Consider the following 19596-nt stretch of genomic DNA (forward strand, 5'->3'; position numbering starts at 1 on the left):
CTGAGGGAAACGCACGCGCGCGTCACATCACTTACGCGCATGGGCCCTTTCCTCGTATTACACGCGGACGTGCAGTTTTCCACGCGCGCTTACGCGCATGGGCCCTTGCCTCGTATTGCACACGGACGTGCAGTTTTTCACGCGCGCTTACGCGCATGGGCCCTTTCCTCGTATTGCACGCGGACGTGCAGTTTTCCACGCGTGCTGAAATGCCCATGCACGTCTGTATGCATCACGTCACAGGGGCGCTTGCGCTTGAGGGACCTTCTGTCCAATGAAAATGCGTATGCGTGCAGACGCGCTTACGCGCTAAGGGCCTTTCCTCGAATTACACGCTGACGTGCAGATTTTTCACGTGCCAAATCACTCCGTATCAAGCTGGCCACGCGTAAGCACACAGAAGACCACGCTCCTGCCCAGAAGGCCGAACTACTGCCCCCCAGAGCCCCGAGCATGCTCCCACATGCCATCTGCTGCTGCCTGACTGCCTGCTGCCCACGTGCCCTGCCATTTGCTGCCTGCACATCAGCCAGGGGTGCTGTTGCTGTGACCACCCCTGCTGGAACCGAAGACTCCCGACTTTGATTCCATCGCTCCACAGCCCAGCCCCAGGACCCAGTTGCCCACCCACTCCTGCCTCTGGGGTTGTCATGTCGGGGCAAACACCATCTGAGTCCACTGACAACCCCCGGCCAGAGAGGCAGAGGAGCACCAGCTTCAGTGCCACCGAAGTTGGTGTCCTGGTGGAGCAAGTCCTGGGGCAGTATGATGCCCTCTTCGGAAGTTCCCGCGCCGACAAGGAAGGACGGACTCGGATCTGGACTGACATTGTGACTGCCATCAACGCGGAGGGGGTGGCAGTCCGCGACTTACAAAATGTCAAGAAGCGCTGGGAGGACTTCAGGTCCAGGACCCTGAACAAGGCCCGGCGCCTCTTGAAGGCAGCGGATGCCAAGGGGCGCCGGGGCCACTTGTCGGAAGAACAAATGAGGGTCCTGGAACGCATATCCCCAGCGCTCCACGTCCAGGTCCTTGAGAGGCAGACCCGTCTGGAGTCGAGCGGTGAGTGTACATGCATCCTGATTGTGAGCAGTGCGTGTGGTGATTATTCAGTAGTGTGCAGGTTGCACATCTGTTTGTATGGGGTCGAGTATGGGTGGGGGTGTACAGTGCCGTGGGGCTGACACATGCGAGGGCTGGAATGTGTGAGACATGGATGTAAGTGGATGCAAGTGTGGTGGTGTGTGTACATGTGTGGTGCACTTCCTGTGTTGCATGTGATGTCTGGCTCACCTTTGGCTGATCATGCTGTTGTATGTGTATGGATGGTGGTGGCAGTTGCGATATGGCTGTGGTATGGCTCATGTGTGCAAGTTGTAATGACATGTGTGTTGGGGATTGTGATGACATGTCTGAGGTTTGCCAATGCCACTCATGTACAACTGTCATGTGTGTATGTGTCCATTGTACAGTGCCCTGATGCCTGTGTTTTGTTTCTCCCTGTCTGCAGCGTCAACTGATGAAGAGGGCGGAGAAGGTGCTGTGGAGCACAGCGGCGGGGATCCCACCGCCAGCCGGAGACGCAAGGCCCGGCTCCCCTCCCATGTTGTGATCTCGTCGGAGAGTGAGGAGTCCGGTGCCGCGTCCCAGGCCGCAGCTGCCGGGGGGAGGTCCAAGAGGCGGAGGTTGGAGTTGGACTCCTCGGCAGCAGAAGGGGCAGCTGGGACCCCACAGGGCCCAACAGGGGAAGATGGCACAGAGTCATCCAGGTTGGTAGGGGGTTTGGTGGAGGAGGAGGCCGTGCAAGCACCAGAGACGGGATCTGGAGGTGGGAATCCGATCCCACTGGTGCTAGTGGTGCAGTGCAGGACCAGGGACAGGAGGCAGCACAGGCTGCCGCGGAGGTGCCTGAGTGCAACCCTGTCCCTGATCCTGTCCTTGCATCATCTTGCACCAGCAGGGATGCCTACATCCAGACCTGTTTTCAGGCAGGGGATGAGCTCACGTCAACTGGCCTTCCTCTGCCTGCGGACGTGGCTATCCAGGTCCGGGTTGAGCCTGTCCTGGCTGGTGTGGCGTTGCGTCAACGGGCCATGCGAGGTGACCTGCAGTCTTTTCATGAAGAGACTGCACGTCATCTCGAATGGCTCGTTGACCACGTCAGCCTGCTGGGACAGGTCACCTAGGCCGGATTCCTCTGTCTGATGGGGCTTGCTACGACCCCCTCCTCAACTGGACCCCCTACGCGCCAGTCGTCCTCTGTGCCATCTTCCCACCCATCAGTCACCTGGGTGCCTTGTGGAGCTGCCACTGACGGTGCGGCCAGGCTGGTGGAGGAGGCATCCTTGCCACAGTCGGGAGTCGGACGTCCAGCAGGGGTGGCCACATCTACGACTGCACCCCAGCCGGCGGTGGATGTGCAGGCAGCAGGAGGCAGTGCACGGGCAGAGGCACAGCAGCAGCAGCAACGTGGTGGGAGCCATGAAGGCTTGGGGCCTTCAACATCGGAGGGGCAGGCATCGGCCGGAGGGCAGGAGGACCCAGGACAGAGAGTGTCTTCCGTGTGGCAGCGGTTGGGCCACGCCATAGATGCGGAGCGGCAGCGGGCGGAAGAGGCACGGCTCACAATGGTCAGGGCGGAGAACTCCATGCGGAGGGCCCTGAGGCGGGCCGAGTGCCTCAAAGCAATCCGCAGGGGTTTGGAGGTGAACACGTCGACGGCCCTGCGGACCTTAGGGGACATGGAGGAGGACCGCCTCCGGGACATTGAGGAGGAGTTCGATGATGCCCTGGCCCGGGACATCCACAAGTGAGCCGTGAAACTAGCCCACTGCCCTTGTACATAGTTATGTAGGTAGTGTTAGGTTTCATTTTTGTTTTGATTTTATTTGGACCTTTCGGACATTGGCCACATTTTTGTATATAGTTTATTTTATTAGTTAGTGTAGTTGGATAGGTTTCCTTTCTTTTGTTGGGATAATGGACCCTGGCTTGTTCCCATGTACATAGTTCACTGTTGGATTGTATTTTTTTTTCACTTTTTAACCATGGAGCAATGGCTTTCTTTTTTATTTCCCATTGGATTTTGTTTTGTGGACATTGACTTTGGACAATATTACTTTGGAATTTTATTTTTGGTTTTGCTTTTTTTCACGGACATGCTTCTTTTAATTTTTGTACATTCACATTTCTGTTTCTTCATTTTTTATTCTATTTATGTTTCCTTTAATACATATTTTTTTTGGTGAACTTCAATGTGTGGTATCTCATTGGTTTCATGCATTTCATGATATGTGTTTTGAGATTCACTGACACCCATTGGGTGTATGTGAGGGAGATGTGTGTGTTTCGGAACTTGCAACTGGTGTTGTGTGATGTAATTGCAAATTATGAGTGGGTGGATGCAATACTCGGGTGGGTGTTTTGCATTTGGAGGCTGACCATAGGGACCAGGGATCTAGATTGTGATGACAAGTTGGCTGGGGAACATGAGTTGCACATGGGTGGGGGCCTGCTGGCAGGTGCCCCACAGTGCTGGTGGGTGGGGGTGGTGGGGAACATGAGTTGGACATGGGTGGGGGCCTGCTGGCAGGTGCCCCACAGTGCTGGGGGGTGGGGGTGGTGGGGAACATGAGTTGGACATGGGTGGGGGCCTGCTGGCAGGTGCCCCACAGTGCTGGGGGGTGGGGGTGCTGGGGAACATGAGTTGGACATGGGTGGGGGCCTGGCGGTGGGTGCCCCACAGTGCTGGGGGGTGGGGGCGGTGGAAGACATGAGTGGGGGCCTGGTGGAGGCTGCCCCTGGTGGCTGGGGGGTGGGGGTGCTGGGAGACATGGGTGGGGGCTTGGTGGTCTGTGCCCCTGCACTGCTGGGGGGTGGGGGTGGTGGGGAACATGAGTTGGACATGGGTGGGGGCCTACTGGCAGGTGCCCCACAGTGCTGGGGGGGTGGGGGTGGTGGGGAACATGAGTTTGACATGGGTGGGGGCCTGCTGGCAGGTGCCCCACAGTGCTGGGGGGTGGGGGTGGTGGGAGACATGGGTGGGGGCCTGGTGGAGGCTGCCCCTGCACTGCTGGGGGGGTGGGGGGAGACATGGGTGGGGGCCTGGTGGAGGCTGCCCCTGGTGGCTGGGGGGTGGGGGTGGTGGGAGACATGGGTGGGGGCCTGGTGGAGGTTGCCCCTGCACTGCTGGGGGGTGGGGGTGCTGGGAGACATGGGTGGGGGCCTGGTGGAGGCTGCCCCTGGTGGCTGGGGGGTGGGGGTGCTGGGAGACATGGGTGGGGGCCTGGTGGAGGCTGCCCCTGATGACTGGGGGGGTGGGGGTGGTGGGAGACATGGGTGGGGGCCTGGTGGAGGCTGCCCCTGCACTGCTGGGGGGGTGGGGGTGCTGGGAGACATGGGTGGGGGCCTGGTGGAGGCTGCCCCTGGTGGCTCGGGGGTGGGGGTGCTGGGAGACATGGGTGGGGGCCTGCTGGCAGGTGCCCCACAGTGCTGGGGGGTGGGGGTGGTGGGGAACATGAGTTGGACATGGGTGGGGGCCTGCTGGCAGGTGCCCCACAGTGCTAGGGGGTGGGGGTGGTGGGAGACATGAGTTGGACATGGGTGGGGGCCTGGTGGAGGCTGCCCCTGCACTGCTGGGGGGGTGGGGGTGGTGGGAGACATGGGTGGGGGCCTGGTGGAGGCTGCCCCTGGTGGCTGGGGGTGGGGGTGCTGGGAGACATGGGTGGGGGCCTGCTGGCAGGTGCCCCACGGTGCTGGGGGGGTGGGGGTGGTGGGGAACATGAGTTGGACATGGGTGGGGGCCTGCTAGCAGGTGCCCCACAGTGCTGGGGGGTGGGGGTGGTGGGGAACATGATTTGGAAATGGGTGGGGGCCTGCTGGCAGGTGCCCCACAGTGCTGGGGGGTGGGGGTGCTGGGGAACATGAGTTGGACATGGGTGGGGGCCTGGTGGTGGGTGCCCCACAGTGCTGGGGGGTGGGGGTGGTGGGAGACATGGGTGGGGGCCTGGTGGAGGCTGCCCCTGGTGGCTGGGGGGTGGGGGTGCTGGGAGACATGGGTGGGGGCCTGGTGGAGGCTGCCCCTGGTGACTGGGGGGGGGTGGGGGTGCTGGGAGACATAGGTGGGGGCCTGGTGGTGGGTGCCCCTGGTGGCTGGGTGGTGGGGGTGGTGGGAGACATGGGTGGGGGCCTGGTGGTGGGTGCCCCTGCACTGCTGGGGGGTGGGGATGGTGGGGAACATGAGTTGGACATGGGTGGGGGCCTGCTGGCAGGTTCCCCACAGTGCTGGGGGGTGGGGGTGCTGGGGAACATGAGGTGGACATGGGTGGGGGCCTGGTGGTGGGTGCCCCACAGTGCTGGGGGGTGGGGGTGGTGGGAGACATGGGTGGGGGCCTGGTGGAGGCTGCCCCTGGTGGCTGGGGGGTGGGGGTGCTGGGAGACATGGGTGGGGGCCTGGTGGAGGCTGCCCCTGGTGACTGGGGAGGTGGGGGTGCTGGGAGACATGGGTGGGGGCCTGGTGGTGGGTGCCCCTGGTGGCTGGGGGGTGGGGGTGGTGGGAGACATGGGTGGGGGCCTGGTGGTGGGTGCCCCTGCACTGCTGGGGGGTGGGGATGGTGGGGAACATGAGTTGGACATGGGTAGGGGCCTGCTGGCAGGTGCCCCACAGTGCTGGGGGGTGGGGGTGGTGGGGAACATGAGTTGGACATGGGTGGGGGCCTGCTGGCAGGTGCCCCACAGTGCTGGGGGTGGGGGTGGTGGGGAACATGAGTTGGACATGTGTGGGGGCCTGCTGGCAGGCGCCCCACAGTGCTGGGGGGTGGGGGTGGTGGGAGACATGGGTGGGGGCCTGGTGGAGGCTGCCCCTGCACTGCTGGGGGGGTGGGGGGTGGGAGACATGGGTGGGGGCCTGGTGGAGGCTGCCCCTGGTGGCTGGGGGGTGGGGGTGGTGGGAGACATGGGTGGGGGCCTGGTGGAGGCTGCCCCTGCACTGCTGGGGGGTGGGGGTGCTGGGAGACATGGGTGGGGGCCTGGTGGAGGCTGCCCCTGGTGGCTGGGGGGTGGGGGGCTGGGAGACATGGTTGGGGGCCTGGTGGAGGCTGCCCCTGGTGACTGGGGGGTGGGGGTGGTGGGAGACATGGGTGTGGGCCTGGTGGAGGCTGCTCCTGCACTGCTGGGGGGGTGGGGGTGCTGGGAGACATGGGTGGGGGCCTGGTGGAGGCTGCCCCTGGTGGCTGGGGGGTGGGGGTGCTGGGAGACATGGGTGGGGGCCTGCTGGCAGGTGCCCCACAGTGCTGGGGGGTGGGGGTGGTGGGGAACATGAGTTGGACATGGGTGGGGGCCTGCTGGCAGGTGCCCCACAGTGCTGGGGGGTGGGGGTGGTGGGAGACATGAGTTGGACATGGGTGGGGGCCTGGTGGAGGCTGCCCCTGCACTGCTAGGGGGGTGGGGGTGGTGGGAGACATGGGTGGGGGCCTGGTGGAGGCTGCCCCTGGTGGCTGGGGGGTGGGGGTGCTGGGAGACATGGGTGGGGGCCTGCTGGCAGGTGCCCCACAGTGCTGGGGGGGGGGTGGTGGGGAACATGAGTTGGACATGGGTGGGGGCCTGGTGGTGGGTGCCCCACAGTGCTGGGGGGTGGGGGTGGTGGGAGACATGGGTGGGGGCCTGGTGGAAGCTGCCCCTGGTGGCTGGGGGGTGGGGGTGCTGGGAGACATGGGTGGGGGCCTGGTGGAGGCTGCCCCTGCACTGCTGGGGAGTGGGGGTGGTGGGAGACATGGGTGGGGCCTGGTGGTGGGTGCCCCTGGTGGCTGGGGGGTGGGGGTGGTGGGAGACATGGGTGGGGGCCTGGTGGTGGGTGCCCCTGCACTGCTGCGGGGTGGGCGTGGTGGGGAACATGAGTTGGACATGGGTGGGGGCCTGCTGGCAGGTGCCCCACAGTGCTGGGGGGTGGTGGGGAACATGGGTTGGACATGGGTGGGGGCCTGCTGGCAGGTGCCCCACAGTGCTGGGGGATGGGGGTGGTGGGGAACATGAGTTGGACATGGGTGGGGGCCTGCTGGCAGGTGCCCCACAGTGCTGGAGGTGGGGGTGCTGGGGAACATGAGTTGGGCATGGGTGGGGGCCTGGTGGTGGGTGCCCCACAGTGCTGGGGGTGGGGGTGGTGGGAGACATGGGTGGGGGCCTGGTGGAGGCTGCCCCTGGTGGCTGGGGGGTGGGGGTGGTGGGAGACATGGGTGGGGGCCTGGTGGAGGCTGCCCCTGCACTGCTGGGGGGTGGGGGTGCTGGGAGACATGGGTGGGGGCCTGGTGGAGGCTGCCCCTGGTGGCTGGGGGGTGGGGGTGCTGGGAGACATGGGTGGGGGCCTGGTGGAGGCTGCCCCTGGTGACTGGGGGGGGTGGGTGTGCTGGGAGACGTGGGTGGGGGCCTGATGGTGGGTGCCCCTGGTGGCTGGGGGGTGGGAGTGGTGGGAGACATGGGTGGGGGCCTGGTGGTGGGTGCCCCTGCACTGCTGGGGGTGGTGGGGAACATGAGTTGGACATGGGTGGGGGCCTGCTGGCAGGTGCCCCACAGTGCTGGGGGGTGGGGGTGGTGGGGAACATGAGTTGGACATGGGTGGGGGCCTGCTGGCAGGTGCCCCACAGTGCTGGGGGGTGGGGGTGGTGGGGAACATGAGTTGGACAAGGGTGGGGGCCTGCTGGCAGGTGCCCCACAGTGCTGGGGGGTGGGGGTGGTGGGAGACATGGGTGGGGGCCTGGTGGAGGCTGCCCCTGCACTGCTGGGGGGTGGGGGTGGTGGGAGACATGGGTGGGGGCCTGGTGGAGGCTGCCCCTGGTGGCTGGGGGGTGGGGGTGGTGGAAGACATGGGTGGGGACCTGGTGGAGGCTGCCCCTGCACTGCTGAGGGGTGGGGGTGCTGGGAGACATGGGTGGGGGCCTGGTGGAGGCTGTCCCTGGTGGCTGGGGGATGGGGGTGCTGGGAGACATGGGTGGGGGCCTGGTGGAGGCTGCCCCTGGTGACTGGGGGGGTGGGGGTGGTGGGAGACATGGGTGGGGGCCTGGTGGAGGCTGTCCCTGGTGGCTGGGGGATGGGGGTGCTGGGAGACATGGGTGGGGGCCTGGTGGAGGCTGCCCCTGGTGACTGGGGGGGTGGGGGTGCTGGGAGATATGGGTGGGGGCCTGGTGGAGGCTGCCCCTGGTGGCTCGGGGGTGGAGGTGCTGGGAGACATGGGTGGGGGGCCTGCTGGCAGGTGCCCCACAGTGCTGGGGGGTGGGGGTGGTGGGGAACATGAGTTGGACATGGGTGGGGGCCTGCTGGCAGGTGCCCCACAGTGCTGGGGGGTGGGGGTGGTGGGAGACATGAGTTGGACATGGGTGGGGGCCTGGTGGAGGCTGCCCCTGCACTGCTGGGGGGGGTGGGGGTGGTGGGAGACATGGGTGTGGGCCTGGTGGAGGCTGCCCCTGGTGGCTGGGGGGTGGGGGTGCTGGGAGACATGGGTGGGGGCCTGCTGGCAGGTGCCCCACAGTGCTGGGGGGTGGGGTGGTGGGGAACATGAGTTGGACATGGGTGGGGGCCTGCTGGCAGGTGCCCCACAGTGCTGGGGGGTGGGGGTGGTGGGGAACATGAGTTGGACATGGGTGGGGGCCTGGTGGTGGGTGCCCCACAGTGCTGGGGGGTGGGGATGGTGGGAGACATGGGTGGGGGCCTGGTGGAGGCTGCCCCTGGTGGCTGGGGGGTGGGGGTGCTGGGAGACATGGGTGGGGGCCTGGTGGAGGCTGCCCCTGCACTGCTGGGGGGTGGGGATGGTGGGAGACATGGGTGGGGGCCTGGTGGTGGGTTCCCCTGGTGGCTGGGGGGTGGGGGTGGTGGGAGACGTGGGTGGGGGCCTGGTGGTGGGTGCCCCTGCACTGCTGGGGGGTGGGGGTGGTGGGGAACATGAGTTGGACATGGGTGGGGGCCTGCTGGCAGGTGCCCCACAGTGCTGGGGGGTGGGGGTGCTGGGGAACATGATTTGGACATGGGTGGGGGCCTGCTGGCAGGTACCCCAAAGTGCTGGGGGGTGGGGGTGGTGGGGAACATGAGTTGGACATGGGTGGGGGCCTGCTGGCAGATGCCCCACAGTGCTGGGGGGTGGGGGTGGTGGGAGACATGGGTGGGGGCCTGGTGGAGGCTGCCCCTGCACTGCTGGGGGGGGGGGTGGGGGTGGTGGGAGACATGGGTGGGGGCCTGGTGGAGGCTGCCCCTGGTGGCTGGGGGGTGGGGGTGGTGGGAGACATGGGTGGGGGACTGATGGAGGCTGCCCCTGCACTGCTGGGGGGTGGGGGTTCTGGGAGACATGGGTGGGGGCCTGGTGGAGGCTGCCCCTGGTGGCTGGGGGGTGGGGGTGCTGGGAGACATGGGTGGGGGCCTGGTGGAGGCTGCCCCTGGTGACTGGGGGGTGGGGGTGCTGGGAGACATGGGTGGGGGCCTGGTGGTGGGTGCCCCTGCACTGCTGGGGGGTGGGGGTGCTGGGAGACATGGGTGGGGGCCTGGTGGAGGGTGCCCCTGGTGACTGGGGGTGCATGGGGACATGCGTTGGTGGGCAGTAGTGCAAGTTGACATGTGGGTTGGCTGGGGGTCATGGCCATGGTGGATGGTGTGCCTGCAGGACATGTGCAGGGTAGGCCCCTGTGGTGTGAGCCACCTGCAGGGGCCGTGGAGGGTGTAGAGGGAACACCTGGGAGGACCCACACGTGCAATTCACATGTGGTGCTCCCAGCGCACCCCTGTAATACACGTACCCTGATGGAATGGCGTGTGGAACTTCCCGCGCACCCCTGAAATGCGCGTACCCTGCTCGCACGGGCCCAATCGCGTGTGGAACTTCCCGCGCACCCCTGGAATACACGTACCCTGATGGAATTGTGTGTGGAACTTCCCGCGCACCCCTGGAATACACGTACCCTGCTGATGTCGCGTGTGAAACTTCCTCCGCACCACGAAATACACGTACCCTGATGAGATCGCGTGTGGAACTTCCCGCGCACCCCTGAAATACACGTGCCCTGCTGATGTCGCGGGTGAAACTTCCCCCGCACCGCAAAATACACCTACCATGATGAAATCGCGTGTGGAATTTCCCGCGCACCCCTGAAATACACGTACCCTGCTGAAATCGCGTGTGGCACTTCCCGCGCACCCCTGAGATACGCGTACCCCCAATCGCGTGTGGAAATTCCCGCGCACCCCTGAAATACACGTACCCTGCTGAAATCGCGTGTGGCACTTCCCGCGCACCCCTGAGATACGCGTGCCCTGCTCGCACAGGCCCAATCGCGTGTGGAAATTCACACGCACCCCTGAAATACACGTACCCTGCTGAAATCGCGTGTGGCACTTCCCGCGCACCCCTGAGATACGCGTATCCTGCAGAAATCGCGTGTGGAACTTCCCGCGCACCCCTGAAATACGCGTACCCTGCTCGCACGGGGCCAATCGCGTGAGGTACTTCCCGCGCACCCCAGTGATACCCGTAGCCCGCTTCCCGTGCTGGTACAGGGTTAGCGCAGCCCTTTGCGCTGGATTGGGTATATTGATGGCTTTTCCCTGCGCGAGAGGCGTTCTTGGGGGCGTAACTGGCGCTGCTGCAGGGTCGCTGCGCCACTGTGCGCCACGGCTGGTTTTGGTGGCTGGAATCCATGAATACGTTGTGCGCATAAATGTATTTTAGCGCACGCGGCTGGCGCAGGGATTCGCACGCGCACACTGTGCGCCAGCCGCGTGCGCCACTTGTGCGCTGAATTCTATGAATTACCCCCAAAATCTTTGGAAAGAACAAGACCTTACACAAGACTTAACTAAGTATAAAAGGAAAAAATATGAAAAACTCATGTACCACATATTAAAGTTATCAATCATAATTATGAATTATTTCCACTGAGTAAATAATATCATAAAATAAGTCTCTTGATTGCAGAAACAGAACAGTATATCATATATTGTCTCTGCACAACCTATGCAATTTTTAAAACACATGGCCCATCCCGATTGAGACATTTCCTATACATTCAGGCAAGATCACAAAACTTGGAAATCCTTACATTTCTGGTCCAATGGAGACAAAGAATTCGATTCCAGTTTTACGGAAGCTAAAAAGTTATAGGCAGCAATGCGGATACTTATTGAATTAGTGGATAATATTACCGACCAACGAGTGTCAGGAGGTATCGCACTAAAATAAGACATGTGCGACTCAAAATGTTTCCTTCTTAAACTACTTACAGCCGGACATTCAGTTATAATATGTTTAAGGGTTTTTTTGACTGCCACATCCTGACAGAAGGCACAGTAGTTCTCCTTCCGAGGTAGCAACCTCCTTCTAGCCAGGACATCACGAGTGGAAAATAGGTTAAACCGCAGACGTAGGATGGTTGTTCTCACTTGTGGAGAAGGAGATTGGTTTAGGTATGGCGCCAAAACTTTGAGTCTTTTATGTTCAAAGGCCAGTACTTGAAAATCTTTATACGAGAGGCACTCAATTCTCATATTAATCCAATCAGATCTAAAAAAATGTACCTTTGCTCGAGTTGGATTAACAATAAGGGTTTCCAAAGTTAGATCTGCTCTAGCCAAGATGCTGTAAATATATGAAACCCACATTTTAACAAATGAGTGTTCAGAGGTCAACATATAAATAGATAATGTGGCTAGTATGTTGTCAGGTCTTACAAAGGTCAAGCACTTGCAAAACAAGGCAAAAAGCCTCCAATGATATTTCGCATTCAAGGACGTTAGACCCAGTTCATGTCTTAGCCAGGGACCAGGAACACATTGGGGGAGATGTAATACACCTATCCAATATCTCACCTCTAATTTGTGTAGAACAGTCGGAAGTACAATGTTTTTGGTCTCAAGGCCGTACAATATGGTAGGCAATATTTTTTGACTCCAATAAGTAAATGCGGGCCTGATGGTAAATTTGCCAAATGTGTACAAAATGATCTTTGTCTGGGAGATGGCGGTCATGATTTTATGGTCTAAGGTCCTGGAATGCGAATCAATAGAGGGCGAACCATCAAATAGAATTCCTAGATAAAGGTACGTAGGGACCACATCCACTACACTATCCTGTCGTTAATTTTTTACTCAAATAGTGTTCTTCTGGATGGCCTTGGTGCGTAGATGACAACTTGTGTTTTATTAAGGCTAATTATGAGCTCATTTGAGTCTAGATACGCATTTAAGGCAGATAATAATTTCTGCAAGCCTATCTGCTTTTTGGAGACCAACACCAGGTTGTCTGTGTACCAAAGAGCTTTGATGCTCATGCCATTCATTCTTGGCGAGTCCGAAGCAACCTGAAGAAAGGTCTGTCTCACATCGTGGATGAAGAAATTAAAAATGGCTCAGGCCAGGACACAGCCCTGTTTCAGCCCCCTAAAAGTTGGTATCGCCGCTGATAAGAGGCCAAGCATGGATAATCGCACCATTATGGTGGTTGATGAATGTAAGGCATAAATAATATCACACAGTGATGCTGGACAATTAGCCGACTGTAGCTTTTCCATCAGTTTGATTCTAGAAACTGAATCAAAAGCTGAATTTAGATCAACAAAAGCAAAGTATAACGGTTGTTTTGTTGATTGGGCCTGAGCTTTTAAAGCGTGGAGAGTCAATAAATTGACAGTAATTCCTAGACCTGCCACGAACCCGGTCTGACAGGGATCCCGTTGGTTGCAGCTCTCAGTCCAAAGGGAGAAGTCTCTCAATACCAGTTGAGCAAAGATCTTCCCTGGAGCATCGAGCAATGTAATAGGACGATAACTTGCCGGCGACTCCCTGTCAGCCTTCTTAAAAATTGGTACAAGTAGAGAGGACTGCCATGAAATTGGAATGGTTTTGGAAAGAATAATTTGATGGAATACATTGTTCAATATTGAGGCCCATCTAGATGGATTCTGTTTAAACATATAATTGTTTAAACCATCGGGCCCTACTGCACGGTGAAGAAAATGATTTCTTTATAAAGTCTTCAATGATTTCTGGCGAGCATTCTAGACTCCAATGGTCTAAAGTTGATGGAGAATAGGTAAACTCAGCATATTTGGTATCTGCATATAGTTTTGAGAAATGTTCCAGCCATTGTATTTCAGACACACCACACAATTGAAGATTGGCTTGCGGTTGATTCGACACGCTGTTAAGCAGAGACCATATTTGGGTGGAATTTTTATTGTTTGCGGAGTGCAAGAAGGCTTCACTATCCTGCTGATAGAGAGTAGCCTTTCTTCCTCGGCACCAATTTCGGGACTGACATTTAATCGTCCGACGACTACACTCTTGTACACTTAATGGAAGTTTGAATGTAGCTCTTAACTCTTTCCTGTAAGTGCATCTGACCTGTTGAAGAGTTTGATCATTTTGGTGTTTATGATTTGACACGTAGGGGGGTCTTCCACTGTGTAAAGACCCAAAAGAGGGGAGAATATCTGCATAGAAGTCAAGCTTCGAGAGATATAATCCTTGAGTAGCAGAGTTAAGAGCATTTAATGAAGCATCTGACCATTTAAAGCTCGTTTAGGACCTGCTTTGACCAACGTTGTTTTGACAAAGTATGATCACGTGTTTCCTGCCACACAAAGGTCAGCATATGATGATCACTGATCGATTGTGACAGGATTTCAAATTTGATGACTCTGTGGAAAAGACTATCAGAGACAAAGACATAGGCCCTCATTACGACCCTGGCGGAGTGGGTTTCCGCCAGCGTTATTCGCGGCGGACCCGTCCGCCCTACTACGAGTTCCCGTAGCGCCATGGAGCCTTTCTCCGCCTGGTTTTACCGGGCGGAGAAATCCATGGCGCTAAGGGACCTCGTTGTTAATTACGCCACCGTACTTTACGGTGGCGTAATTAACGCCTTCCCCACTCCCATTATACCCTATGGGGCAAGAATGGGAATGGGGAAGGGCAAAATGGGGATTGGGGATTTACCGCTCCGCCAAGGTCGGCATGGGGTGGTAAATCCGCCAACCCCCATGGGGCTATCGGCGGCTTTCCGCCGTGCTCCGCGGTGCATTTAGCACCGCGAATTCCGCCAGGGTCGTAATGAGGGCCATAGTCAATGATGGAGTTGGAGATACCTCTCTCCCACGTCGATTTCGGGGGAATATCACCCACAATTGCGCCATTGACCATATGCAGGTTATGATCTTTGGCAAAGTTAAGCCATCTCATGCTCTCGAGCTTTTGACAAGTTTTTTTGGGTCGTATGCAGTTAAGGTTTAAGTCTCCTACCATCATTGTGGCGTCAATAGACTGGTCACAGGATATCAATTCTAATATCATAGATAGATCTTTGTAGAAAATCTCATCGGTCAACCCGACAGGGTTCCGATATAAATTAATTAGAGCTATTGTTTGAGTAGCACAAGTGATTTTCACTAATTGTATGAAGTTGTTAGTAGACGCCCACTTAGTAATTTTTAATCCTTTACTGGTTCTTACTGCCACCAAAAGGCCAGAAGTGGGTCTCCCTCTCGCCGCTGTTAAGGCCGGTAGACGAATGATATCATGGTCATCCCATAAAGGTGTCATCACAAGCCAAGTTTCCTGTAAGGCCACTATATCATAATTGTTAATATTAAGGGGAGAAGACCATTGGAGGTGAGAGTGACCTCTAGTATTCCAAGAAACTAATGAGTAATTAACTTGAGGACACTCTTTTAATGGTTATGCCTAATAAGAGCAGGACATTTTAGGGGAGATCTTGGAGGTTGGGACTGTTCACAGTCTTTGGCCTCAGCTATAAGGCGTTCCGGATCCTGAGCAATCAAGAAACCCATTTTAAACAGTTCAATTTTTTCTTTCCATATTAAGTTCAAGACTAGCCCAGATTTGATCCATAAACGCACAATTGCAAGATTGTGATCGCACACAAATTCGACTTGGTCGATATCACTTGAAGCAATGTCTTGCAAATTGCTCACATCTCCAAAGATGTTTAAAATGCTGGTCCTGCACAAGTCATATTTTTCATAGGGGGCGTCTCTGCATTTAAGAATAAGACAATGGCAGTTGGTAAAGGTGTTTCTACTCATTTGGTGGCCGATTCGTGAGGGCTCCTTCTTTTTTGTAGATTTTAATGATTAACACTTTTCAATGTAGACCCAGATTCAGGACCAAAGCCTACTTTCTTCCATTCACTCTGCAGCTCATTAAAGGAATTGAAGTTAGACTTGACCCCATTGTGTTAGTGTTGGAGTTAACTAGAGTCTTGTTGGACGGGTGGTCAAGGTTTGGCACATTTAATGCATTAACAGAGGTAATTGAAGCTGCTCGCTCAGTTAAATAGGCCTCTACTGCAGCCTTTCTTGACATTATTCGATCTTGTTCACCAAGTTCTTTAGAAGGATGACCCACTTCAATAAGAGCCGGTGCAACTTGCATGTGTCTGGCTCCACTTACACCGGTTACTGGAGCTTGAACAACCAACGAGGCAGAGTGAACCACGGAGACAGGCGTATCAATTAAATCAATAATCTCTGTAAGTGGTGCATACTCAACTGGACAACACGGGGGGACAGTGCTCATAGTTGTCACCGACCTTTCAGTAGGCACAAGGGAGGAACTCTGCAGATTCCCTATGGGCAGAGTTAAAGGCGTTCTGATAGGAAAGAAAGAGGGGATCGGTTGAGCTATATGTTGTTGGGTCACCTGAGTTTGGCGCGCCACACAGACTCTCTTTATGAGCATAGGTTTAGCCTTCGACTTATTTAATCTTAAACAAGGTGCTTTCGACATGCTTTGAGAGTCGACAATTGTAGTAGTTGTTTGCCCGGTCAGACAAGTCATTTTAGGACTTCTGTCTAGGTTAATCCAGGAGTCATTTGCATTTATGGCATCTGGTATGGGGGAAATAACAGAACGAATAATATTGGCAAAAGCAGGTAATACTGGATTTAAACTGCACACCCCCCTTATACCATTTACTTCGACCAGAGGATTCTCTGGGACCACCACAACATCTACCATGTTAGTGGATTTTGATGTACTCATGTCAGTGACTGATAATTTAGCAATCCCTTCAGCCATTTGCTTAATCTGACCAGTTTGAGTTGAAATTTTTAAATCAAAGGATTCAAACAATTTATACAATCTGGCTACAGTGGTGTTCACAGCAGCCAGTGTGATTTCAATTAAGGCCAGATTTTCCAGTGGGTTTGCAGAGTTATCTGTTGGCAAACAGCGCCGCGGCGTAGGCAGAAGAAAGGAATCATGAATGGAATGGATGGTGGAACCCATCAACTTTGAATAGCGTCTTCACATGGATGGTCCTCATGTGATCTACTCAGGTTCCCTTCATTGGCATGAACGGAGATGTTAGATACATCAGACAAGTCATGAGTATGTGATGATACCTCATTTACTGTTGCTAATGTTTGAATAACAGGTGGAACAATTCTTACATCAGGAAACACAGAATCTGATTGAGCATTGGCCAGAATGGTAGCATCGGAAACAGTAGGTAGACGACTAGAATCATTCGTACCCAGTGGGACTGACAAAGTCAGGCCCTTCAAATGAGACACAGACGAGGATTCGTCCATCATGCACTCCTTACTTTTGGCACAAAAAGTGCAAATATCTTTATTAGCTAGAGGGGTTCTTAAAATTGTTGTCAAGGTGATAGATCTCTTTGAGATACATGAAAGTTTCTTTTGTTTGGGAGTTACTAAGGATGTAGTAAGCAAGGCGCTCAAGGAGTCAGGCATGTTTGTTTTCAGTGTGTAGGGGCAATAACGCATAAATGACACTTTCCCCGTATATGAGCAGTGTAAAAACGAAAAACTTTGCACAGAGAACTACTAATCAACATGCAACAGTTTCTTGCTTTGAGGTAATTGTACACCACCACACTAATTAAGGCTACTGCCTTCTTGGCCGCCGCCTGCAGCGCCGCGGCGAAGTGCGCACGCACAGTGCGCGGGATTTCACAGTTTTATAGTAACGCCCACAGGTTTCCAAAAGCACGGCCTAAAGATAAAGAAATCAGTGTTATATAAGTCCGATTTTATGTGGTGGGTAACTTAGCTTCTTGCACTCAAAGTTCACCTTCTGGGAAACAAAGTTGATAATCCACAAAAGTCCAGATCAATCCAATTCAGCGTGATGAATTTGTAAGTCGACGGACAAAGAAGCAGCATTCAGCGGCAAAGCAGGACTTTACCGGGGCTTTCTCCGGTGCGTGCGCGCGGTGCGCGCGCATTCACAGTTTTATAGTAACACCCATAGGTTTGCAAAAGCACGGCCTTCTTGGAAATGAAGTTTATAATCCACAAAAGTCCAGATCAATCCAATTCAGCGTGATAAATTCATAAGTCCACGAACAAAGAAGCAGCGTTCAGCGGCAAAGCGGGACTTTACCGGGGCTTTCTCTGGTGCGTGCTTTTTACTTTTTGCTATTAGGTGGCGCTAAGGTGCCACCTATAAGCTAAAACTATTGCTTTAGTGTAAAGCTAGAGGGAAATGGCATATAAGGAGGTACACAAAACTTGTAGGTGTTGTTTGGCTATTTTCCCACCCATTGACTGCCCATGGCCATGCTAATCCCTATGGCCATTCCCATCCGCTTTCAGCCTCTCCCACCCAAAAACCATCCTCGTTGGATCTCTTTGAGCTACCTTTACCTACCCTTAGCCTCCAACTTTGTGCTCAAAGTGCCTGCCAGTGTTTTTTCAAAGCAGTCATTTGAGATTTGATGACTTAATTGGAGCTGTAAACGCGCTAAAGAGTGTAATAGAAAAACTTCAACTAGGTCTGCCTTCAGCCAGTAGATTTATAAGCACTATGCATGTCCTTCACTGAAGTCAAGTTAAAATCAAGCATTGGCAAAGCCAATCATTATGGCTGTGTATAAGTATAAGGCATTTACCAGACACTGTCATTATATACTCAGGTACTAGCACCATTCTACAGCTGCTATCATCGAGGGCCAGTTAATAACACTACAGCAGTGCCTGGGGAACACCTTTCCAATGCCCACACACAAGACAAAAGTGTTGGCATTGCCAATTCGCGTTGGACTCTGAAAAAATAAAGAATACTGAAAATGAAGAGGTAAAATAACTTTTGCTGAAAATAACAACTGTTAAAATGAAGAAAGCAAAATTAGCCCAAGTTCAATATTTCATAACATAGATCAAAACATTAAGAAAAACCACTAGTGACTGGAATGAATATCCTTTAGAGCAGGTGAGAAGGCGCGCAGAGGTTTGGAATGGTGCTTTATAGGCACAGGGATTGCCCCACATTTTGCAAATATAACTTCAAGGCAGAAAATAGGCATGGGCAAATAAATGGGTAATTGGTTTGGCTGGGCATAGCATACTGCGAAATCAACAAGAAACCAAAAGCTTATTTTTAAAACAACACATATATGTTCCCTAAATTTGCACATGTAGCTATTTTTCCTTTCCTCATTTTGTAATTCTTTACTCTTTATTTTCCATGTAAAATTTGCAATTTTTACCTTTGCATTTTCAGTCTTGTTTAATATTCCTGGGATATTATAACATAGAATCATTCTAACACCTATACTTAAAGCACCAAGAGTCAATCCAGTTTGTGCCAAGTGCTGCACAAATGGGCAACATACCTATTACATACAGCACAACAATTATACAGAACCAGGTAAGCGTGATGGGTACCATTTCATCGGTTAATGATAATGTAACATTAAGTACCTGTTTGATGGGCAGGCTTTGGTGTTAATGCCCCGCTGGCCACCCCAGATCTAGCCTTTGTATACTTGAACGAATCGTCGTGGGCAGCGGCCAAGTGGGGGTCGGGGTGACAGAGCCCCGGGGCAGAGGCGTAAAACATGGTGACTTGAGAGAGTGGCACAGGAGGCAGGAATTGATTGTGGGCTTATACTGGTAGTTCTAGCCCGCATTCTTATCCTCCTGATTGGCTGGCCCACTACCCCGGGTGCCAATACCGTTTTATGCAGATGCTCACTGATACTTCTGTGTGTGGTGGGTATCCTGTACATAGGTATATAATTATTAATTATTATGGGGGCTATTATCATTATTACCATTACTCCTGAACTCTGAGGATCAAAATCTATTCATGATCTTTAGCATTCCATTGAACTCTTTTTTGGTGGACGTATACACATAATTTGAACCCCATGCTGCTAGTAGGGTACCGCAGCATAAACATGTTTCTCATTTGCTTAACATTGTTTTCCTGTTCGTTAGATGATTAACTGTAAGGACACCTCAGAGATCAGTAAACGTTGAGTTCCAGCCACATTTAAGTGGATTTCGTGTTTGCTATTAAGCAACATCTGTAGTTTACAAAATCTGTAGTTTATCTTCCTGACAGAAATATTTATAGTGATTTTCTAATTCACAAAGTAATAAAGAAGTGTCTGCTATTAAAAAGATGCATGGGATAGGAGCACTAGAAAGTTGGAACTACTGTGCCTGGTTGGTACTTAAAGGTGCACCCTGCTGCGTGTGCCGGTGCCTCTTAGGGCAGTGCCCCACTCTCCTGGAATTGCGAATGCAGGAAGATGGCTGGAGAACCTACACCCTTGACTAGGTACTATTAAATGGA

Source organism: Ambystoma mexicanum, chromosome 8, assembly GCF_040938575.1.
Source record: "Ambystoma mexicanum isolate Mex_15411 chromosome 8, UKY_AmexF1_1, whole genome shotgun sequence".
In the NCBI taxonomy this organism is placed as follows: Eukaryota; Metazoa; Chordata; class Amphibia; order Caudata; family Ambystomatidae; genus Ambystoma; species Ambystoma mexicanum.